General features: G+C 48.4%; 1 protein-coding gene and 1 long non-coding RNA gene across 3 annotated transcripts in view; one reads left to right on the forward strand and one right to left on the reverse strand.

Moving 5' to 3' along the window:
• The first annotated feature begins 8,583 nt into the window (after positions 1-8,583).
• Positions 8,584-25,022, forward strand: part of LOC138064168 (guanine nucleotide exchange factor subunit RIC1-like) — a 42,026-nt gene continuing 25,587 nt past the window's right edge. Inside the window, exon 1 of the mRNA XM_068925622.1 lies at positions 8,584-8,883. The gene's annotated coding sequence lies outside the window, so the exon portion shown is untranslated. The remainder of the gene's footprint in view (positions 8,884-25,022) is intronic.
• Positions 10,371-25,022, reverse strand: part of LOC104153816 (uncharacterized) — a 42,027-nt gene continuing 27,375 nt past the window's right edge. For both annotated transcript variants that reach the window (XR_011137467.1, XR_011137466.1), the window contains exons 2-3: positions 21,477-21,553; positions 10,371-12,550 (exon numbers count right to left, since the gene is read on the reverse strand). This is a non-coding gene — a long non-coding RNA (uncharacterized lncRNA). The remainder of the gene's footprint in view (positions 12,551-21,476; positions 21,554-25,022) is intronic.

Here is a 25,022-nt window from a genome sequence, read left to right on the forward strand (position 1 = left end):
TAATGCATTTTTTTCTCTATTCCCTTGACCCCTGAGCATAAACTGCAGTTTGCCTTTACCTGGAGAAGAGTACAATACACCTGGAACCGTCTGCCACAAGGATGGAAGCATAGCCCCACGATCTGTCGTGGACTTTTAGAAAAGGTTTTGGAGGTGAGCAATGCCTCAGATCACTTACAGTACATCAATGACATCAGAGGGTGGGGAAATGCCATCCAAGAGGTGTATAACAAAGGCAAAGAAACGACTGTAAATCTTGCGTTTAGAAAAAAAACTCCAATTAAGAGGAATAAGGGAAAGGGACCTGTGCAAGAAATAGTTTCTGGGTGTCACATGGCAAGATGGGAGCCATCACATTCCTACCGACATGATTGACGAGATTGTGGCAATAGTGCCACTGACCAAAGAAAAAGAAACACAAGTTTTTCTTGGAATGGTGGGAATTTGGTGAATGCACATCCCTGCATACAGTCAGCTCGTGAGCCCGTTGTACCAAGTCACCAGGAGGAAGAACGCATTTGAGCGGGGACTCAAACAACAAGCCTCTGAGCAGGTAAAACAAGACGTAGCACATGCGATTGCCCTGGGCCCTGTCAGAACAGGTCCAAGTGCCTGAAACATACTATATCTATCAGCAGGGGACTGGTCAATCCAATGGCGTTCATGACACAAGCACCAGGAGAGACCAGAGGAAGACCCCTTGGATTCTGGAGCCAAGGATCTGAGGCAAACTATATCCTGACAGAAAAAGAAATATTAGCTCCCTACGAGGGAATCCAGGCAGCATTTGAAGTCATGGGGAATGGAATAGCAACATCTGCTAGCCCCCTGGCTGCTGATACTTCACTGGATGCTAAAAGGAGAAATGTACTCGACTCATCATGTGGCAAGTGCTACCTGGAGTAGCCAGCCCTGATTACCCAGTGGGCTCAGATGGGGGAAACAGGGACATCTGGGCCTTGTAGAAGAGCTGATGGAATGCGCGCCCCCCCCCTCCCCCCCAAAAAAAATATCATGATTTTTGGGCCCTTGTCTGAGGCATTGCCATGTGCTCAAGAAGCCTCAGAATATGACAAACTAGCTGAGGACGTGCAACAACATGTCCTGTTCACTGATAGTTCTTGGCAAATTATTGGCACTCGGAGAAGATGGAAAACTGCTGTTTGGAATCCTGTCCAACAGGTGTTAAAAACCAGCTGTCAGGCTCAGGGAATTCTAAATTTCCCAGTTGACTCTGTCCCTTTTACTCGTTGAGTTGCAGAAGCACCCTCTAGACTCCTCAGCCCATTATCACCTTGTTACATCCTTTAGGGTGTTTTTCCCTCCTGAGGTTTTGCAACTCTCTGTGCATATGGTACTTTGTCACATTTCAGTTATCAGGTGTGTAAGGGTAAGGCGGGCGGGGGGGGGGGGGCACTGCCTGGACTCCCGACAGGGACAGGGACAGATACACAAGCACAAGGCACACTAGGGGCGATACTGAGTGTTTATTACCTCTGCATCTGAGCGGGGGTTCCACAGCGATTTCCCAATCGAGGCAATAATGGAGCGGGAGAGTCCCTGGCACCGCTGAGCATCGGTCCATGGCGAGGAATGCCGAGGGGAAGGGGGCACCATGTGAGGTTTTTAATGGACTGCACACATGCGCAGTAAGCATATTGAGCTCATTGCTATCTCAATTCAAAGCCCAGGTGTAGCGCCACACTGGCATGGGCTCAGCCGCGTGACTATGGGTCAGCATGCCCCGTAGATGCTCCTTTTCCCACGGAACAGTCTGGCTAGCTTCCATTGCCTGTCTCCACAAGAGTCTTCCGCATTTTCCCATACACTCCACCCCTGCGATGGAAAGCTAGTTACAGGCCGTCCCAATCTTCAGAAGGGCACGGGGTATGAAGGCAAGGGAGTTTACAAAGCAATGAAATCAAAACATAACATAATACAAAGCAAAAGATAAACAAGAGTCCTCCTTGTATGAGGCGGCCCAGCCATCCCATTAGGGAGCCAAACCAATTAGCCAGCCAGGCATCTCCGTCGTGCTGCCGGATATGTTGGATAATATCTTGTAAGTGGCTGATAGCATTCTCAATAGACGCTGATTCATCAGTGATGTTAAAACAGCACATCCCGGTGAAGTCATGACATCCATGGTTGTGTCGCAGTAGGAGATAGTCGCTCACTAGCTGGCTTTGCAGTGTTCCCTTGCCATACTGCTCCCAACTTTTATTTAAAGAGGCAATAGCTCTAAATGTCCAATTTAAGCCTTGCGCACAGGCAACACACTCTAACTGTTTATAATTGTTTGCCACTGCCCCCGGGATCCCAACCAGGCTTAACAACAGGCCTAAGGCTTCTGCATGAGAAAATAACTTTATATGGGGGGTGGGGGGGGTGGTTACAAGTGGCAGCCAGGATATGCCATGGGGTCCTTCGCCGCTCTGGCATAAAGGGAAGGATGCTTAAAGTAACACGACCTGCAGTGCGTGGGCCACCTCTGGCGTTGGCCAGCACATAGGTATATGCTGTAGTGCCCCACAGAAGGAACCCTCCTAGTGGTAGTATCAGGTGAGCAGATGCATAGGTAATAGTCATAGTGTCATTACAAATTAAACTGTGTATTGGTTACATTCTGCAGAACAGAGGTAGCATTTACAAAGCGAAAGCAAATATCTGCTTTAGCAGATAGGAGACTTTAGAGTAAGTCCAAGGTGTCAGCTTTTGGGAAACGATACCCAAATCGTATAGATTCATGGGAGTTACAGACATAGCAAAAATTTTCAGAAAAGCATAACTCTGCAATACCACGAGTGGAGCTGGTACACCTATGTAACACATAGTTAAGCCACCATCCGCTGATCCTCGTCCTGCAATGCAGAAAGCAGAGAGGTTAGCTGATCTTTGTGCAAGCCAGATCCATGTATTTACATGGGAGGCTAGATGGTCTTGTGGATCAATGGCATCTGCCGTGGTCAGCAAGAGGCAACAGTCCAACAGCAACTTACAGATGCCGGCGTGACAGCCTGTTGATGGGAAGAGAGAAAGGCATGGTCTCGCCATCAGGAAGAACTAGAGCAGTGGCTCCTGGACCATCTGCTGAAACAGTGCCAGGCCGTTTTTCCTTCTGAGGAGTTAGTATCCCCACACTGGCTAAAGAGTGCATTGAGGATGTTTGCTGAACTTGAGGCACTCCGGCACTGCGGATCAGCATTCCTCGCAGCATTGGTGCTCCCTGCGAGACGTTCCCTGGCGTGGATACGGATACCTGGAAAGAGAAATCTTGAGGCGAGGTCAACAAGAGTGGGGCTATTTGAACAGGTATTAAAGGTGTAAACAGCCATACACACTGCGAAGGGCAGTCAAGTCTTAAATGTAAGCTTGCAACTCTTTGCTCAGTAATCATCAGTTGCTCAGGTGTATAGAATTCTACCTCCCTGGAGGTGAGCATGTGGGGGGGGAGGGCAATCCCCCCTTCCATTACAGATATCCGAGCAGGGATTGCTAGGGTTGGTTTGGCTTGTACTCGCTCATAGGGAGTAAACATTCCCACACGCCCGTTGTTAAGCATAAACAGCGCTTGTGGGAGCATGCTCGCCCACCCCCCCCCCCGCCCTCCTTAATGTCTGCGTGGTGGTAAGTTTTCAAATTTGTTCTTTTAGCAGGCCATTCATTCTCTCTATTAAAGCACTAACTTGAGGGTGGTAGGGTATATGCAAGACCCAGGTGATCCCCAAGTCCTTTGCCCATTCTTGTACTACATGGCCTGCAGAGTGGGTGCCTTGGTCACTCTGTAGTTCTTTTGGTATACCATAAGTATACATGAGCTGCTCTAAGCCCCGTACAGTGGAGGATTGATTCGCATGGGAGGTCTGCCGCGTTATTTCCACACCAGCTGGTCCTTCTCCATCTGCTGCCGCAGTGTGTTGATCCCTTCCTCAGAAGTATGCCACTCCCCCACTGTAGCAGCTAATTCACCTGTGGACGGGTAAGCACCCACCACAGCAGTGCCTAACCATTGATATAATGTTGGAGCTTCAATAACATTTCCTGCCCCATCCCGCGCAGAAGTTAATTGGGTAAGATAATACTGTACTTGAGCATCAGTTGCTAAGGGGCTCATTAAATTCAGCTCACATAGAATCACAGAATGGCCAAGGTTGGAAGGGACCTCTGGAGATCATCTAGTCCAACCCCCTGCTGCTCAAGCAGGGTCCTCTAGGGCACATTGCCGAGGCTCGCGTCCAGGCAGGTTTTTGAATATCTCCAGAGAAGGAGACTCCACAACCTCTCTGGGCAACCTGTTCCAGGGCTCAGTCACCCTCACAGGAAAGAAGTTTTTCCTCATGCTCAGATGGAACTTCCCGTGTTTTAGTTTGTGCCCGTTGCCTCTTGTCCTGTCGCTGGGCACCACGGAGAAGAGTCTGGCCTCATCCTCTCGACACCCTCCCTTCAGATACTTGTACACATTGATGAGATCACCTCTCAGTCTTCTCTTGGATAAACAGGCCCAGCTCTCTCAGCCTTTCTTCATAGGAGAGATGCTCCAGTCCCCTCATCATCTTTGGGGCCCTCCGCTGGACTCTCTCCAGTAGTGCCATGTCTCTCTTGTACTGGGGAGCCCAGCACTGGACACAGGACTCCAGGTGAGGCCTCCCCAGGGCTGAGTAGAGGGGCAGGATCACCTCCCTCGACCTGCTGGCAACACTCTGCCTAATGCAGCCCCAGGATACCCTTGGCCTTCTTGGCCACAAGGGCACACTGCTGCCTCATGCTTAACTTGTTGTCCACCAGGACCCCCAGGCCCTTCTCTGCAGAGCTGCTTTCCAGCAGGTCAGACCCCAGCCTGTACTGGTGCCTGGGGTCATTCCTCCCTAGGTGCAGGACCCTTCACTTGCCTTTGTTGAAGTTCATGAGGTTCCTCTCTTGCCCATCTCTCCAGGCTGTCCAGGTCCCTCTGAATGGCAGCACAGTCTTCTGGTGTGTCAGCCACTCCTCCCAGTTTAGTATCATCAGCAAACTTGCTGAGAGTGCACTCTGTCCCTTCATCCAGGTCATCGATGAATACATTGAACAAGACTGGACCCAGGACTGACCCCTGGGGGACACCGCTAGCTACAGGCCTCCAACGAGACGCTGCACCACTGACTGCAACCCTCTGAGCTCTGCCATCCAGCCAGTTCTCAATCCACCTCACTGTCCACTCATCCAACCCACACTTCCTGAGCTTGCCTACGAGGATGCGATGGGAGACAGTGTCAAAAGCCTTGCTGAAGTCCAGGGAGACAACATCCACTGCTCTGCCCTCATCCACCCAGCCAGTCATTCCGTCATAGAAGGCTATCAGGTTGGTCAAGCATGATTTCCCTTTGGTGAATCCAGGCTGACTACTCCTGATCACCTTCTTGTCCTCCATGTGCTTAGTGAGGACCTCCAGGATGAGCTGTTCCATCACCTTTCCAGGGATGGAGGTGAGGCTGACAGGCCTGTAGTTCCCTGGCTCCTCCTCCTTGCCCTTTTTGAAGACTGGAGTGACACTGGCTTTCTTCCAGTCCTCAGGCACCTCTCCTGTTCTCCAGGACCTTTCAGAGATGATGGAGAGTGGCCTAGCAATAACATCCGCCAGCTCCCTCAGCACTCGTGGGTGCATCCCATCGGGGTCCGTGGATTTACGGATGTCAAGTTTGGACAAATGATTTCTAACCCGATCCTCCTCGACCAAGGGAGAGTCTTCCTTTCTCCAGACTTCCTCTCTTGTCCCCAGGGTCTGGAATTCCCCAGGGCTGGCCTTAGCAGTGAAGACTGAAGCAAAGAAGGCATTCAGCAACTCTGCCTTCTCTGCATCCTTCGTCACCAGGGCACCCACCCCATTCATCAGTGGGCCCACATTTTCCCTAGTCTTCCTTTTGCTGTTGATGTATTTGAAGAAGCCCTTCTTGTTGTCCCTGACATCCCTTGCCAGATTTAATTCCAAATGGGCCTTGGCCTTCCTCGTTGCCTCCCTGCACACTCTGACAACGTCCCTATATTCCTCCCAAGTGGCCTGTCCCCCTTTCCACATTCTGTAGACTTCCTCCTTCTGTTTGAGTTTTGCCAGGAGTTCCTTGCTCATCCATGCAGGTCTCCTGCCCACTTTGCTGGATTTCTTACTCAGAGGGATGCACTGCTCTTGAGCTTGGAGGAAGTGATGCTTGAATATTAACCAGCTCTCCTGGATCCCTCTTCCTTCTAGGGCCCTACCCCATGAGATTCCCCTAAGTAGGACCCTGAAGAGGCCAAAGTCTGCTCTCCTGAAGTCGAGGGTTGCGATCCTACTTATTGTCCTGCTTCCTCCTCGCAGGATCCTCAACTCCACCATCTCATGGTCACTGCAGCCAAGGCTGCCCCCCCACCAACCTTCACATCTCCAACCAGACCTTCTTTGTTTGTTAGTACAAGGTCTAGCAGCACACCTCTCCTTGTTGGCGTCTCCACCACCTCTGTCAAAAAGTTATCCTCAATGCTCTGCAGGAACCTCCTGGACTGTTTGTGCCTAGCTGTGCTCTCTTCCCAGCAGATGTCAGGGTGGTTGAAGTCTCCCATGAGAACCAGGGCCTGTGATTGTGAGGCTACTTCCAGCTGTCTGTAGAAGGCCTCATCTACTTCCTCTTCCTGATCAGGTGGCCTGTAGTAAACCCCCACCACCGTGTCACCCATGTTAGCCTGCCCTTTAATCCTTACCCAACTCCACCACCTCGCCTTCCTGGCCTGTCTTTCCTAAAAAGCACATAGCCATCCATGACAGCAGTCCAGTCATGCGAGCTATCCCACCATGTCTCTGTGACTGCAATGAGATCATGGCCCTGCGACCGCACACAGATCTCTAATTCTTCCTGCTTATTCCCCATGCTGCGTGCATTGGTGTACAGGCATTTCAGAGAGCCAATCGAGCATGCAGACTTCTCAGGAGAGGTGCAAGAGGATCCTCCATAGCCACGTCCCATGCTGTCTCCCCTGGCTGCATGCACCTGCTGGAGGCATCCTGACTTGAATGGTGTTATACTGACTACCCTGTCTCTATAACGCTCCCCCTCCTCCATCTTTCCTAGTTTAAAGCCCTCCTTACCAGGCTGGCCAGCCTGTTGACAAAGACACGCCTGCCCCGCTTGGTGAGGTGGAGCCCATCTCTCCCCATCAGCTGTCGGTCTTCGACCAGGGTCCCATGGTCATAGAAAACAAAACCCTGTTGTCAACTCCAGCGGCACAGCCAGTTGTTAACTTGGAAAATCCGTCTGCTCCTCCTCCCATCCTTCCCCCTCGCAGGCAGGATTGAGGAGAAAATGACCTGGGCTCCCAGACCCTTGTGATTCACACAGAATCACAGAATGGCTGACTGTCAGCCCAGGCCTCACGGAGAGGCCCTAGGCACTCCCTGCAGCCTGACACCTGTAGAGCTGCATCTGATGTCTGGGAGTCTGTCTGGGTTGAAGCTTCAGACACAGGTGATGCAGCAACTCCAACAGCCACTGGGGAATGCGCTCTGCAGCGTGTCATGACCATACCCGAGGAAGCACACACTACTACGAGAAATGAAGGTGCCTTCTGGCACCCTACTGTGTGAACTGCCACGCAAACTGCTGCGTCTGTTCGCTGCCTCTGTTCGCTGCGCTCTTAAGAGAGTAAGCGAGCCGGCGCCTGCATCCCATGCCCTCACTAACCAGGCTAACAAAGACTCCCCGGGCTGCTGCTGGAAAGTAGTTAAAAACTCACGCAATTCCTTCAGGGTATACGTCCTAGAGTGCTCCACTGTATTCCCATCTACTTGCCTCTCCCCCTTCAATTGCACAAGAGGTGGGTCCTGGGGAGTAGCCAGTCCTCCTTCTAATCCAAATTCAACCTCCGAGTCAGATGAAGTGCTCCAAATACTACCATGCCACTCCTTGGGGTCCCAGGAGGGTCTAGTTATTATTGCGCTCACCTGGGCAACTGTAGCTGGGGCTTTACCATAGCGTGCATGGTGTTTGTTAGCCACTCGTAAAGCTAATCACTCTACCCTATGGGTTAATTCCTGAGTCTTTTCAGTTTGGGTCATAATCAACTCCTGTGCTACCGCCTTCGCGTCACGCAACTCCCCATTCTCCTTCTCCAGATCTTTTACTCGTTGCTGCAAAGATGATACCTCATTATCTAAGACTCGAATGCCCATCAACAGTGCCCACCCTAATCGTCTGGCTAGCTTCTGAGCCACTTCTGAAGTGGCGCGTGTCATGGAGAGGTTTGGTTTAGGGGAGAAGTTAAGAAAATGGGTTTTTACTGAACAATGGGTAGAAGGTGCCAATCACCCTGTCCTTTGTTGTAACCCCGGTTAGCCTGCAGAAATCCCCCACTGCCACAATCTAAGATCATTAGTGGAGGGCTAACACGTAACCTAGCAGCCCGTAACGGTCAGTCAAGCAGAATATTCCAGAAGGAAGGCGAGTCTACACGGCCCACATTAAAATCAGGGATTGAAACCGGACCACTAAGAGCGGGGGTCTAGACAAATTTAACCAATCGCTTGCCTGCGGTCCCGAAGTGGGACAGGGATAAAAGGGGCACACGCGAGCCCAGCAGGGGCTTTTGTGGCGGCGGCGGAGAGAAGAAGAGAGCTGAGTTCACTGAAGAAGTGGCGGCAGTGAAGAAGAAGAAGCCGCTGAGAGCTGAAATCACTGAAGCGGTGGGGAAGAAGACGCCTCGGCGGCCTTTTCCGAGACTCCGAGACGCCAGGCAGCCTTTTCCAAGGCTCCCTCCCTGCCACCGAGGGAAGCTCTCCGCCCCGGAAGGCTGCGGGCAGCCAGCACTGCCGTGCCCCCGATCTGGGATGCTGGGTCAGGCAGCTAGGGATCCCCCACCGCTACTAACACCGGCGGACACGTGAGTACTCGCCTCCTCCCCACTCCGGGGAGCGGTAACCGAAGCGGCACACCGGCTCGACTGTGGCCTGCTTACTTGCAGAGCGCGCATGGCATGGCAGCGGCACACTGCGCCCGGTGTGGCCTGCTCAGTAATCCTCGGGCTCGAAGCGGCACCCCCCACCCCGGGCGTGGCCTGCTTGTCCCTTCCTCCTCCTCCCCGCCCGACGCCTTCCGGCGTAACCACCAGGTACCTTCACCCTTACCGGTTTGAGCTCAAGTTTGTGTTTGTAATGACTGTAATTGCCCCTGTTCTGTGTTGTGTGGGGGGTTCAATGTGTGGTTACTGACTGATTAACGGTGTATTGCTACTATTGTTGTTATCATTAGCTTTTAATTGTTATTGTTACTAGTGATACATATTAAACTTTGTTATTTGTTTCTGGCCGTTAACTGTGAACCCATTCATAAGTGACAGGGACACCTATACCACCACCCGAACCTTTCTCGTAGCGTGGAGTGCTGTGGGGCCCAGAGCATGAGGGTGCTCTGTGGTGGGCTCAGCCGCCCCTCCTGGGCCTCCCGTGGCAGTGCGGGAGGGCATAGCCCGTAAAGCAGATTCAACCACTTTTGGGGTAACATTTTCCCCCTGTGCCAACTCTGGCCAGTCCTCGGGGACTGCCAGAGTGGCAAGCAATGCGGCTACCGGCCCCCACCGCTCAGTCTGGGGCCATCCTGGCAGCCGCAGGCGAGCAGCCTCTCCTTGGCTCTCGCCCTCCCCCTTTGCTCTCCTCGACCATGACATTGGCATTGTTGTTTGTGTATCCTGCTGACTACGCCAACTGTAAGGGTAAGGTGGGGGTAACGCCTGCACTCCCGGCAGGGACAGATACACAAGCACAAGGCACACTAGGGGCGATACTGAGCAGTTATTACCTCTGCGTCTGAGCAGGGGTTCCCCAGCGATTTCCTGATCGAGGCAATAATGGAGCGGGAGAGTCCCTGGCACTGCTGAGCGTCGGTCTATGGTGAGGAACACCGAGGGGGCACTATGTGAGGTTTTTATGGACTACACACATGCGCAGTAAGCATATTGAGCTCATCGCTAATCTTGATTCAAAGCCCAGGCGTAGCGCCACAATGGCACAGGCTCAGCCGCGTGACTATGGGTCAGTGTAGCTGCTGTAGAGCTGTAGATGCTCCTTTTCCCACGGAACAGTCTGGCTAGCTTCCATTGCCTGTCTCCTCGACATTCTTCCGCATTTTCCCATACAGGGTGGTTACTGGGAGGGAGGGTGCTAGATGTGTGATTACAGCATGAGGCAATATTAGCCTAGAGTTGCCTTACAGATCGTGGCTCTCATTTAAAAAATGAAATGATACTTATGGACAGATGAACATGGAGTTGACTGGCTACACCATATACCTTATTATCCCACGGCCTTGAGAAAAGGTAGAACAGTATAATGGACTCCCAAAAACCATGCTGCGAGCCCTAGACAAAAGGGATGTGAGAAACTGGGATATTTATTAATTTGGCAGAAGCCGCTTGGCTTGTGAACACTCAAGGGGCAGCATCCTGACCAGGCCTGGCCCAGGCTAAACCTGTCAGAACAGTAGATGGCGATAAAGTTCCTGTTGTGACAGGCCATGATTGGATGGGAACAAAGGTTTGGGCTGTCACCCCCCTTTAGGGAAAGGGAAACCACAGAGAGGGGGTAGTATTTGCACATGGCCCGGGACATACAGCATGGGTACTGTTACAAAAAGGAGAAATTAAATGTTTATCCACACACACACACACACACACACACACACACACACACACGTTGACTGTAATTAACCCTTTGTGAATATTTTTATATACAGGAAGATAAACCCTATTTTGGTATGGACAGCAGTCTGGACTCTGACAGTGACTCTGACTCATAACAGTGGCACAAACAATCCCCCCCAGTGCTGGCCACAAGCTACCATGCCACCACAGAATGAGAGTGAATAATATGAAACGAACTGTAACAAACTATTAAAAGATTTGCGATATGGTGGGAAATTGAAGGGGAGTATATTGCCACATATGGGGCAGGGATGCACTGGATAATAGTCCCTAAAGGTAATACAACCCAGTTAACTTTAGCTAGGAATAGCAGCCAGAGTGGAGCAGGTAAAAATGGAGCTGGGTATGTAGAATATATTAGTGAACATAAAGGACTATCTCATTGGTATAATGACTAGACTTAATTGGACCACCAACTTCACAAGTATTTATAAATGGACCCAAAACAATCTAAGATTAGAATTTAAATATAATGAGACCTTATCTAAGGGAAGAAACACAAACCAAACTAGTGAACTAACTATGGTGTAATCTTGGCAAAGAACACAATCTGGACCACCACCCTCCATTATGTTTGACCACAGGAAAGTAGCAGACTTTATTTGGGGTAACCCGATAAGAGAGAATACCACATCAGGTGGGATTGGAATCTAAGTTGACACAGTGCCACCTATACCCCTTTTATTATTGGGATTCAACGTGCCATGTTCCCTGAACACGACATTCACAGAAGAACTAAGAGAGACATATTGGGAATGCCAGGACTTGGAGGAGCTGCCCTAAACACCATGGATATCCAAGTCCTCTAATCCCAGCTGCAACTGGTTGGGCAACTAACCTCTTAGCACTTTGAGGAATTAGCCAAAGCTGCTATCCGATAAGAAATAGAAAGAAAGACCTGGGAAGTAGTGAGAAACTGATCTAAGACTATTTCTACTGGTGTCCAGAATGCCTCTTTGGCTGCTACCTGCAAGAGCATGCAACTGACCACTTTGCCAGTAATGAAACAAGAATGGTTAGTCTGTGAAGGAAAACATTGGGATAGCGTAGCCTGTTGTTTTGCACCAGGAGGTGCTGGTTCATTATGATCCCAGTAAGAAAGGCACTCAGACTCTTTAAAGTGTCACTTAAAATGCCAGTTATTAGAGCTAACGCTACAAGGGAAGAGGATTAGTATAGATAATCTTACATCCCTTCAGATGCTGGGAACCTCAAGTTGTGCAGCATCTAACGGGCCTCAAATCAGGGTGCAGCACACTGTGCAGATCCCATCTGTGGAAAGGTGGCCAAGGGATCCCCGTAGCACAACACAGGCCAGAAGACCAAGCTATAACATATAGCAGCACAGCACAGCACAAGCCTGCACCTACTCAGGTTAACTGTTGTGGATCACTAACTCCTTGATGTACAATAGTCTTCCGATTAGGATCACTATATTCCAGCCCTTGATCCACGTACAGTTGACTCCTCCTGAAGATATTGGAAGCTGCAGATTATATCAGTAAGCTTTTTGGCTACTAGAACGATTCTTATGTACAAAGTGATTACTACAGTTAATAATGCAAGAGTAATGACAAATAAAGCAAATATTGGTTGTGAGAATAAGTGTCAAAAAGCAGTTGCATTAGAGCTAGGATCCCTCAAAGATGTCTTGCCATCGGGCTCCACCCCTAGTCCCATGTCCTGTAAGACAAGGGTGGTGCAAACTCCACCAGTCCAGTTGCTTATGTGATGTAGTAGACAAGGAAGAGCTTCGGTGTGGCTGGAGGGCAGGGGTGTCCAGCACGTCATGTTCCTTGATACATAGCATGCAGAGAGCAAAAGCAATACCGTGAGGCTCCACATAGCGGCTCTGCATGAGATAAAACAAAGACATTATTTTACATACAGCATATGTTAAGGCACATAACAAGGGGTGTCTGCTTGCTCCTCTAGGATTAAGTACATGGCTCCTGGCCCATGTGCCAGGATTTCTGCACAGATGATGAGTTTCCCTTGAGAGGTCCGGTACATGTACTTGCCTCTGACTCTCAATAAGTCATTGGGCTCTGTCAACATCCCGGGCTGTACCTCATAGTGCTGATGTCCCAAGAGAAGCTGATAGGAGGTGTATCCTTGGAAGCGTGCTTTACTATTCAAGTTCATTACAGCCTGTGATAGCACTGCTGGTCAATTATGCCTGCCAAGTGTGAGAGGGGAGCAGTACATGTAACTGTTCCTTCAGTAAGTCACTGATCCGTTCGACTAGGCCAGCTCCTCTGGGGTGATAGGGTATACGGTATACCCAGCGTACTTCATGCTCAGCAGCCCACTGTCTGACCATTTGGCCTGTAAAACGAGACCCATTGTCCACCTGGATACAGGCGGGTGGACCTATCCACTGGCTAAGTAATCACAGGCCTTTCAGTGTGCCTTTCTGGTTGGTATGTGTAGTTGGGGACACAGCAACATAACTGGTATATGTGTCTACTCGGGAGTGGGAGGGGTTGCCTCTAGTGTCATGAATACAGCCTTTAGTTCTGCATACTGACTGCCACTCCCCCGCCTTGCCTTGTCGGGTCAAAGAAATTTGCTCAGCAGGTTTAAAGGCAGCAGCCTTCCACCACCTCTCCCCCTTAACATATTTTGCTGATCCATCCATGAACCAGGCACGCTATCGCTACTCAGGGATGAGATGTTCATATGGCAGGGCTTCCTGAGCCTAGGCAGGGGGGTAGCAGCTCCAGATTAGGTTGAGTCACATCTGTCAATCCTATTTGGGCTATTTTTTTCCTGCAAGGCACTGATTTTGTGGGTACCTGGCTTGGCCAGCATGGAAGTATACCATTTCCATTTTATAGTGCTGGATTGTTGTGCTTTTCCAATTTTGTAGTTGCGATCATTAGACAAAACCCACTGCAATATAGGCAAGCCCACAATCAGAGTGACGGTCTCTCCCCCAGTCACTCGTTCAGTTTCTACCAAAGCCCAATATGCAGCCAGTAATTGTTTTCCAAAAGGCACATAGTTCTGTGCAGAGGGAGGGAGATGCCATGGCCAGATGCCAAGTGGGATTTGCTTCCCTTCACCTCTTTGCCACAAACTCCAACATGCTACATCGTCCCCTGAAACTAGGCCTTCCAGTTCAAAAGGTTTGTGACGTTGCCTGAGACCTAATGCGACAACATGGGAGACAGCATGTTTAGCCTGTTCAAAGCCTCTTTTTTCATCTTCCTCCCATACAAATTGGCACCTCTTTGCCACAAACTCCAACATGCTACATCGTCCCCTGAAACTAGGCCTTCCAGTTCAAAAGGTTTGTGACGTTGCCTGAGACCTAATGCGACAACATGGGAGACAGCATGTTTAGCCTGTTCAAAGCCTCTTTTTTCATCTTCCTCCCATACAAATTGGCTCTTCTTTTTTTGCTACATTATACAGGGATCTTAACATCTGTGCTTAGTGTGGGATAAACTGGCACCAGTACCCTAGTAATCCCACAAAGTGCTGCACATCAGCTTTATTTTGGGACTCAGCTATATGAAGTAGTGTTTGCTTTGCAGCTTCAGGCATAATCTGGCAGGGTCCTTGCCAGATGATGCCTAAAAGCATTGCTTCAGTTGCTGGCCCTTGTGCTTTCTGCAGATTAATTTCCCAACCATGCTCTCTCATAAGTGTCCACAACACTACTCCGTGCCTCTCCAACATCCTGTTCAGTAGGTCCAGTCAGCAGAATGTCATCAATGTAATGGGACAGCTTACGCTCTGGGGACAGATTACACTCCTCCAAGTGCTGAACCACAATGCCGTCACAAATTGTGGGACTGTGCAGGTATGCCTGAGGCAGCACCGTAAATGTATACTGCTGACCTTCCCAGGAAAAGGCAAACTGTTCCTGTGACTCTTTAGCAATAGGGATACTGAAGAAGGCATTCGCCAAGTCAATAACAGCATGCCCGGCACTTGCCTCAGCCTCTAACCGCTCTAACAGGGTGACAATCTCGGGAGCCACTGCAGCCAGGGGAGGGGTGGCTGTGTTCAAAAGCCTGTAATCTGTGGTCATACACCAAGACCCATCCAGTTTCTTTACAGGCCAAATAGGGCTATTAAATAATGCCAAATAACCCCTGCTTCTAACAGCTGTTTAATAGTCTGAGAGATTTCAGCATGCCCCTCCAGGCAGCCAGTACTGCTTTGAGGGTATAGGCTTGGAGGGGGTAGCACAATGGGGAGGGTGCCCACAATTCTCCCCACTATGAGTGCCCAGACCAAAAGTGATTGTATTTTGAAGGAACGTTTTCCCCTGGAAACAGGAAAAGCAATAATAAGGTATGCAAATCATGTGGCTGGGGCTGTCTGGCGATACCAGTCAGGTAGCCCTATGCTTCATCATTGCAGTCTAGATCAGGCCAATAAAGTAAACCCTTTGTTGTGACCATACCATACATGCCACACCTGCTTTGCAGTGGGGCGGACTCGGGGCGGGGTGGGGGGGGGGCGCGGGGGAGGGCTTTCCCCAGCTAACACTAACAGAGAAACACCCAGGCAGACAGATTGAGCATCTTGGTATCACTGTGTCAGTGCCCTTCCCAGGCCTGACAGCAGGCCTGCTGTTGAATAGGGCAAGGGACCTAGTGACAGAGGACGTGAAAAAGGCCTTTTTGGGCCTCAGTTTTCTCTGGTAAGGTCTGCCCTCAGGCCTCCCTGAACCTAGTGGCCGAGTCTGAGAGAATGAGACATTACCCACTGTAGAAGAAGATATAGTTATGGAGCACTAAAGCCAACTAGACATGCACAAGTCCATGGGACCTGATGGGATGCATCTGAGGGTGTTGAAGGAGCCAGCTGATGTCATTGCTAGGCCACTGTCTACCATCTTTGAAATGTCATGGCAATTGGAGGAGGTGCCTGATGACTGGACAAAAGTAGATGTCACACTCATCTTCAAGAAGGGCAAGAAGGAGGATCTGGGAAACTACAGGCTGGTCAGCCTCACCTCAGTCCCTGGGAAGGTGATGGAGCAAATCCTCCTGGAAGCCATGTCCAGGCACATGAAGGACAAGAAGGTGGTTGGGAGCAGCCAACATGAATTTACCAAGAGCAAATCATGCTTGACCAACCTCATTGCCTTTCCATGATGAGGTGATGGGCACTGTGGACAAGGGGAGGGCAGTGAATGTTGTCTACCTTGACTTTAGCAAGGCCTTTGATATACTTTCCCACAGTCTCCTTATCAACAAATTGATGAGATATGGGCTAGATAAGTGGACGATAAGGTGGGTGGAAAATTGGCTGGAACGTCAGGCTCAGCTCAGCAGTACAAAGTCCAACTGGAGACCGGTTATTAGTGGCATCCCTCGGGGTGGATACTTGGGGCAATATTGTTTGACATCTTCATTAACGACCTGGATGATGGGACAGAGTGCACTCTTGGCATGTCTGTGGACGATACCAAACTGGGGGGAAGCACTCGATATGCTGGAGGGCAGGACCATGACAGGCTGGAGAAACGGGCCAACAGGAACCTCATGAAGTTCAACAAGGACAAATGTCAAGTCTTGCATCTGGGATGGAATAACCCTGTGCACCAGTACAGGCTGGGGGCCAACTGGATAGAAAGCAGCTTTGCAGAAAAGGACCTGGGGGGGTGGTCCTGGTGGACAACAAGTTGAACGTGAGGCAGCAGCGTGCCTTTGCAGCAAAGAAGGCCAACCGCATCCTGGGCTGTAGTAGTAAGACTGTAGCCAGCAGTTACAGGAAAGCGTTCCTTCCCCGCTATTCGGCACTTGTGAGACCCCCATATGGAGCGGTGTCCAGTTTTGGGCTCCCCCGTACAAGAAAGACATGGACGTACTGGAGCGAGTCCAGCGGAGGGCCACCAAGATGGTCAGGGGGCTGGAGCACATGACATATGAGGAGAGGCTGAGAGAAGTGGGTTTATTCAGCCTTCAGAAGAGAAGGATCAGGGAAACCTTATTGCTGTCTGCAGCTACCTGATTGGAGGATAAAGAGAAGAAGGAGCCAGACTCTTCTCGAAGGGGCTCAGTGATAGGAGAAGAGGCAACGGACACAAGCTGGAACAAGGGAAATTCTGACTAGGCATAAGGAAAACGTTTTTCACTGTGAGAGTGGCGTATTGGGCATAAACGGCAGGGTTTTGGTAGCAGGGGGCTGCGGGGGTGACCTGTGCGGGACAAGGTCATGAATCACCCTGTACCAGTCACAGCCAGTTCCAGATGGCTCTGTAACGGATAAAAACAACCCACCTAAAGCATGCCTAAACTCCACCCACTCAGAAGAGCCTGTGGTGCCTCTGCTAAAACATAGTTAAGAAAGGGCGGTAGCTGCCAGGGAGGAGACACAGGAGAAGACACGTGAGGGCACACGTGAGGACACATAAAAGGAAAGACGTGAGGAGACACGAAAAGGAGACACAAGAGGTACACCCCCGAAGGGACTGTGGCCAGTGGAGGAACCCACGCCGGAGCAGCGGAAGAAAAGAGTGTGAGGCAGGGAGCAGCAAAGAGAGACTGCTTGCTGACCGCTGACCCCCCCCCCCCCAACCTCTTGCACCACCTGTCGCCTCACTGGAGGGAGGGAGTGTAACGTGCAGCAAAACCAAGGGGAGTGGAGACTAGGAAGGGAGGAGGAGAACTGTTGGACTGAAGTTGAGCCCAGGGAAGGGAGGAGGAAAGACATTTAATTGTTATGTCATCTTTGTTTCTCAATACCCGAATCCGTAATTAAAAGTTTATGTTAATCGGCAATAAATTAAATTAAGTGAAATTCCCCGAGTCAAGACTGTTTTGCCTGCGACAGGTGGTCAAACACTGGAACAGGGGCCCAGAGAAGTTGTGGGCTCTCCATCCTTGGAGCTATTCAAACCTCAGCTGGACAAGGCCCGGAGCAGCAAGCTGATCTAGTTGGATGGACCTGCTCTGAGTAAGGGGTTGGACTAGAGAGACCTCCAGAGGTCCCTTCTAACCTATGTGATTCTGTGATTCTCCCAGGCAAATTTAATCTAAACAATGGCTACAGATTCTGCCTGTATAAACACTCCCTTTGAAGTCTCAATTGAAAGTCTTTAGCTTTGGCTTTTAATAAAATTTGGCAAAATTACCATCACAAATATTTCTGATATGTTTCACTTGTTCAAATGAGTCTGTTCAGCTATTCCTGATCAAAGGGTGCTTTGAGCTTTTGTTGTAGCTGACTCCTGATTTTTTTGGGGGGGGGGGTGTGGGGGTGGTCAGGCACCCTTTCAGCAGGTGCTAGGGAGAGGCCTACATAAGTGCCAGCCTAGCATGTAGCTAACACAGGTAATCAACAGATACAGTAGTAGCTGTTGTAGCAGAAGGGTGCACGGAAAGGGGCCAGCAACTCTGCTCAGAACAGCATACATATCCCTCAGCAATGGTGATGATGCACCACAGGGCATTGTCCCCAGCAGCTGTTGGAGCAACTGTCCCTGTAACATCAGAGACCTTGACCCAGACGGGGCTCTAGAAGGAGGATGCAGTTCTGCAACTCTCAGGCTGCAGGAATGCCTGGGGCCTCTTGCTGATGCTAGGGCAGTGGAAGATGGTCTTCTAGCCTGCAGGAGATGTGCCCTGGTGGAGGATCTGTGCTGACGAGTTAAGGAGCTGTGGGAGGAGGTCAGCAGACTGCGGTATCAGAGATGATGAAAAAGAGATCAACTGGATCTTCTTTGAGACCCTGCAGCTTCAAGAACCTGAACTCCCAACTGTACCAAAGAAGGAGCAGGTAGAGTCTGTGCCTATCGGATTGAAAAGTGGAGACTCCCATGATGGTGAAGGCTGGAGGCTCGTGACTTCTGGAACCAGGAGGAAGGCTCCTACGCCACCTGAAGACTTGCAACTACAGACTAGATTCGGTGCCCTCATAGGAGGAGCGCTGTCAAAAAAAGCATCCGAATCAGCTGAACCCAAGCCACGTTGCAGCACCAGGAGGAAGAAGAGGTGAGTGATAGTAGTGGGCGACTCCCTGCCGTGGAGAACGGAGGCCCCCCCCACCTCCTGACCTGACCTGCTGTCTCCAGACGTTTGCTGCTTGCAAGGGCTCAGATCCAGGACATTGCAGAGAGACTGCAGAGGCTTGTATGGCCCTCAAACTATCACTCCCTGCTGCTCATCCACGTAGGCACCACCGATACTGCCAGGGGAGACCTGGAGCGTATCAAGAGTGACTACATGGATCTGGGGGTAAGGGTCAAGGGCACGGGGGCCCAGATGGTTTTCTCCTCAATACTACTGCTGGTGAGGGGGAAAGGGCCTGAGGAGGAGTGGATGGATCCCGCAGGTCAACAACTGGTTGTGCAACTGGTTTTGATGACAGGGATTTGGCTTTTACAACCATGGGGACCTTCTTTAGGGAACAAGGACTGATAGGGAGAGACAGGATCCACCTGACCAAGTGGGGCAAAAGCTTCACTGCCAACAGGCTGGCCAACATGGTGAGGAGAGCTTTAAACTAGGAATGATGGGAGGAGGGAGATGACTCACTGCCAATTGAGGAAGTGGTAGACCAGGTAGGCAAGCACAGGGTGATGTGAACAGAAGGGTCGAAACGTTCAACAAAACAGGGCTGAAGCGGGGTCACCCCAAGTGTAGGCACATAAATAAGGAAGTGCCTACAGGACAGCATTATGGGGAAAGCTCTCCTACCCCCCCTCCCTTTTTTTATTTAGGAAGTCAGTAAGACTGGGTGCCGCTCTGAAGTGCCTGTACACTAATGCACACAGCATAGAGAACAAACAGGAGGCATTAGAGGTCCTTGTGCAATTGCAGGGCTACAATCTTAATGGGATTACTGAGACGTGGTAGGATAGCTCACACGACTGGAGTGCTGCTGTGGATGGATACAGGCTCTTTAGGAAGGACAGGCTGGGAAGGCAAGGAGGGGGAGTTGCCCCTTATGCAAAACAGCATCTGGAATGCATGGAGCTTTGCCAAGGGATGGATGATGAGCCAGTTGAGAGTTTAGGGGGTTAGGATTAGAGGGCAGACTCACATGGTGGTTGTTGTTGTTGTGGGCGTCTGCTGCAGACAGCTTGATCAGGAAGAAGTAGATGAGGCCTTCTTCATGCTTAACCAACCTGATAACCTTCTATGATGAGATGACTGGCTGGGTGGATGAGGGGAGAGCAGCGGATGCTGTTTATCTCTACTTTAAGGCTTTTGACACTGTCTCCCATACCATCCTCATAGACAAGCTCGTGAAGTATGGACCGGATAAATGGACGGTGAGGTGGTCTGAAAACTGGCTGAACTGCTGGGCTCAGAGGGTTGCGATCAGCAGCATGAAGTCCAGCTGGAGGCCAGTCACTAGTGGTGTCCCCCAGGGGTCAATCCTGGGGCCAATACTGTTTAGCCTCTTCAGTAATGAGCTGGATGATGGGACAGAGTGCGCGCGCCCTCAGCAAGTTTGCAGATGATACAAAACTGGGAGGGGAGGCTGATAGACCAGATGGGTGTGCTGCCCTTCAGAGGGACCTTGACAGGCTGGAGAAACGGGCAAAGAGGAACCTCATGCAATTCAGCAACGGGAAAAGCCAAGTCCTGCTCCTGGGGAGGAATAACCCCCATGCACCAGTACAGGCTGGGGGCTGACTGGCTGGAAAGCAGCTTTGCAGAGAAGGACCTGGGGGGGGGGTCCTGGTGGACAAGAAGTTGAACATGAGCCAGCAATGCGCTCTTGTGGCAAAGGCGGCCAACAGCATCCTGGGCTGCATTAGGAAGGGCGTCACCAGCAGGTCGAGGGCGGTGATCCTTCCTCTGCTCAGCACCGGTGAGACCCCCCACCTGGAGTCCCGTGTGGAGTTCTGAGTTCCCCAGGCTAAGAAAGATGTGGACATACTGAAGCGAGTCCAGCGAAGGGCCACAGCGATTGGAGCTCCTGACCTAGGAGGAGAGGCTGCGAGAGCTGGGATTGTTTACCCTGGAGAAGAGAAGGCTCGGGTGGAAATCTTATCAATGTGTATGACTACCTGGTGGGAGGGTGTAAAGAAGACAGAACCAGACTCTTCTCAGTGGTATCCAGTGAATGGACAAGAGGCAATGGGCACAAATTGAAATACAAGAAATTCCACTTAAACATAAGAACTTCTTACTGTGAGAGTGATCAAACACTGGAACAGGTTGCCCAGAGAGGTTGTGGAGTTCTCATACTTTGAGATATTCAAAACCCAACTGGAGAGAGTCCTGAGCAACCTGCTCTAGTTGACCCTGCTTTGAGCAGGAGGGTTGGACTTAGACAATCTCCAGAGGTCCCTTCCAGCCTTAACCAGTCTGATTCGATATTCTTTGGGTCACAGTAAGGGAACTAAGAGGATCACATCAACATTAAACACTACGGGTAATATACAACTACATTTTTATTTGAAATATTTATTATTTTCTTCCTATAGACTTGCAATTTCTTTCCAACTTGTTTAAAGATTCTTCTAATTCAATAAAAAATGGTGGGAGTGGAGGAATCTGTAAGAGACTTGCTCCCCAATAATTCCTAACAAAATTAGTGGTTTTTGACCAGCTCAGTTGAACAAATGAAGTTGTTGATAGTATGGAGCTAAAGAATCTTACCTGTGTACAACAAAACAGCTAGATCAACTTCTCTTCTGAATTGACTTCAACTCATAGGAATGATACTTCACATATCCTTCCAATTTTAAAATACACTTTGCAAGAACACTTTTATTGTTAATTTTGCTGAAGACTTGACTGCATGCAATTTTCTATATTATAGAGACACAAAAAAAGTATAAAGTTTAAGATACTTACTTGGGATACACAGGCTCATAAATATATTTTTCTCTTGCTGACAGGAGATCAAAAAATAAGATGTATCCATTTACAGTCTGAAAGAGAAACACTGGTAAGATATACAACACCTAATCAAGCTGTATGTGCAAAATCTATGAAAATCTGTTGCGACTGCTAGACAAGTCTCAAACTAAGTGAACACCAACACAGATGCTCATACCAGTTTCAGCGATATTAAACAGCTTATCCTTTGAAATTAATTATTGATAAAATCCATACAATTCCCTTAGAAGCCACTATACAGATCAGTCAGTAAGGAGAAAAAATGAAGAACGTTACTGAGAGATGAATTCAGCATGAAGGGATTGGGCTCTGATTTTTATAGGCTCAAATACTTGAGATGGAAAGCTGCCTGAGAATTTTCAGAAACACAGGGCACTTAATTCCCACTAAAATGCAGAGTTAACATATGAAGGCATCTAGTAGAATGTAGTAGGCACTCAGAGCAAGATGTACGGGGATTTGGACACCTAGGGACACTAAAGGGTACACAGGAGCTAAGTATGGCCTCTCAGTGTCAGGCATCCCGGTAGGTTAGTTGGTTGTTTTGGCTTGTTTGTTTTGGTTTAAATCCTCTCATCACCCAGTACCTTTAGATAGCAACTATAACACTATTTAGCTAACAAATGTAAAACATTTAGTCATCAGATCTTCTAGTCAAGGCTAAAAGCTGATCCAGTGCTTGCATAAATACAGGAGAGACAGGTGACCAGTAAGGTTAGTTGTCCAACCATTAGGTGGTATGATATATAGATATATATATATATATATATATATAACCCATAAATTTATCATTTAGACAAATAGGCAAATGCATTCCAGCTAAACAGTGTTTCTTTCTAATCATTTTACTATGAGATGGGCACGTACCCAACATAATATGACTGAAAACAAGAAGCCATGAAATGAAAGGTTTCAAGGACTCTTTGCAGGGTTGGGTTGGTTCCTCCCCCCACTCCTTTCAATAATCAAGAAAAATGCTCATTAGCTTAGTCCATCAGTTTACAGGGGGGTTTTCACGCAAACGTTTTGCTTTGTAACAAATGAAATTTGTGTTTCAACTTCAAAGAAAGACCAGGAACATGTTTAAGAAAAATGCAGTTGTTCTCATTCTGCAAAGCAAATATCTTTTCTTGTTCAAGAACAAAATAGGTACCATAGTGCTGATCTTGAGACAGGCTGAAAATAAGTGGAAGCTTTTCCCTATGAAGTAAAATAATTTTGAGGTATTATATAGTTTATACATATATATGTACACACACGCACGCACGCACATGAACTTTTTTCTAACATCTATGCAGGTTCTTTCCATTACTTATCCATCATAAGCATTTAACTCGTAGATTGTCTTATGCTGGAAGAAAAAGTAAAAACAATACTTGCAAAACTTCTTTATGCCGATGTTAAGATACAAAAGGCCTTCCTGAATTCCATCCAAAGTGCAAGCTGCTGTTGTTACAAGGCTCACTTTTGAATAGAGCCTTAAATACCACAAATAGTTCCTTGAATTATAAAAGCATTCTACCATAAGCTTGCTGCACGTTGATTCCTCTCCCCCCCCCCAGTTAGTTTCCTACATTATAAGAGATGAGACTGTTTTGCAGTGAAACTTACTAAGTAACCATCACTTTCATTCCCTGATTGCTCTTATCAGAATGGACTGTCGTATTGACCTGAAAGGTATATCTGCCTACAGACCAAAGAGTAAACATTCAGTGCAATGCAAGGGAGAAACCATATAGATGAATTATATGCTATGAAGTTCAATAAGGTTACATTTCATTTGTGGGAATGGGCCCAGAAGAGTAGACTGTATTGGAAGACTGCCTGCAGCAGGGGAAGGGCTAAAATGCCTTGCACACTTTTCTAAACTGAAGTGTCTTACTCTAGTTCACAAGTTTAATTACCGGAATTAGCAACCATATGTGTAAATGCCAATCTAGACAAGAAACAAAATGTTTGTAGGATATCCTGAGTCAGCCTAAGTCAAGTCTGAAGTAACACTGGAAGAGTTAAAGAAAGATGCTAAAAATAAAGCAGCAACAGGATGCGAGAAGAAACTGCCGCGTATCAGGAGAAAGGAAAGAGACCAGTTTAAAATATTGGCTAGGATTGGGCTCTACAGACATCAACAAAAAGAAAATATGAAACAAAGACGGTCCAAAGCAAGAGATCACTTTAGAAATGCTCCAACAGTTTAGCGAGAGAAGACACTACTGCTAAAAGAAGCTAGCACTGCTAGGGGATGAATGCGATAACTACTAAAGCTTGTTTAACTGGGTAGCTTTTAAAGCAACTTGAGATTGTTTTTAAAAAGCCTTGTATGCCAGATCAAAGTTTGCTTTCGTTATGTGTGTTTAAAATAAAAATCACTATTATTCAGATCATAAACTGCAGAGAGAGTTCTTTTCATGGAGAAGTTTCTAAATGCTCCAACATTGAGAAAGCAATAAGAGAACACTGTAGATGGCAGTTCTACTAATGTCTTGACATTAAGTCCAGAATATTCTCCTCAACTCGCTTAATAAAATTGTAGTTAATTAGCCAAATGGTACATTTGCTTATTGTATTTCTGCTTGCTCACCTTTTTTAAACACAAAGTACACCATGGATTTATTATTACAAACTGCAGCAAGCATGGAACTGTGGGGCACAGGTAATGACAGATGAGAAATTGCAAGCCACCTATTTTAGCCTTCAAATTAATATATTTAGTTATTGCACAGGACTTCAGCAGTTAACTTAAATAGCCTATGCTACCTGTGACATTGATTTTCTTTTATTTGTGCATCCGCTATTGCTTCATGATTTACACTCATTAGTTTTCTCCTTGCTGGAAAAGGTTACAAAGAAGGAAGAAAATATTTTCTCAAGTAATGTTTTTCTTTCATGGAGTCAACAAGTTTATCCCCTAGAACAAAAATTCACTAAACTTTTTACTTGAAGATAAAATTATCGCTTTGCATTGGCAGGACTATCGTCCTCATTAAGCTCCTGAAGCTGCCTTTTCTTTCTTTCTATCCCTCCCTCCCTCCCTCCAATAAAAGAATCAACATTCACACATCTGGCCCCAGTGGTAGGACTCGTTAGTTATCTGATTCAAGTGAAACGTCAAACATTCCAAATGCTTATTTAAAAAGATCTTGCAAAAACAAGTGAAAGGGGGTGTTCAAACTGACATAACAAACATGTTTGAATACACAGCTACATGTAGGAGATGTTATGAAGAGTATTCGGAACCTCATGACACTCAGGGTTTCAACAGTTGTCTTGACCGTTATGAATACGAGTCACTTTAGCTTGCAAAATTGAAGTTTCCCGAATTCTAAGACACGAGGGTTTAGATTTCCACTGTTTGTCAGAAAGAACAGTAAGCGTTTAGCTAGAGAAATATTTCGAAGTACGATAACTTAGCCAAAAGGAGATTAAAGCCAGTCTGATTCTCAACTGAACCATAAGGGCTCTTGGGCAAATGGATCCCAACATCACAGAAAAGATGCAATA

This window comes from Struthio camelus, chromosome W, assembly GCF_040807025.1.
Source record: "Struthio camelus isolate bStrCam1 chromosome W, bStrCam1.hap1, whole genome shotgun sequence".
NCBI classification, from domain to species: domain Eukaryota; kingdom Metazoa; phylum Chordata; class Aves; order Struthioniformes; family Struthionidae; genus Struthio; species Struthio camelus.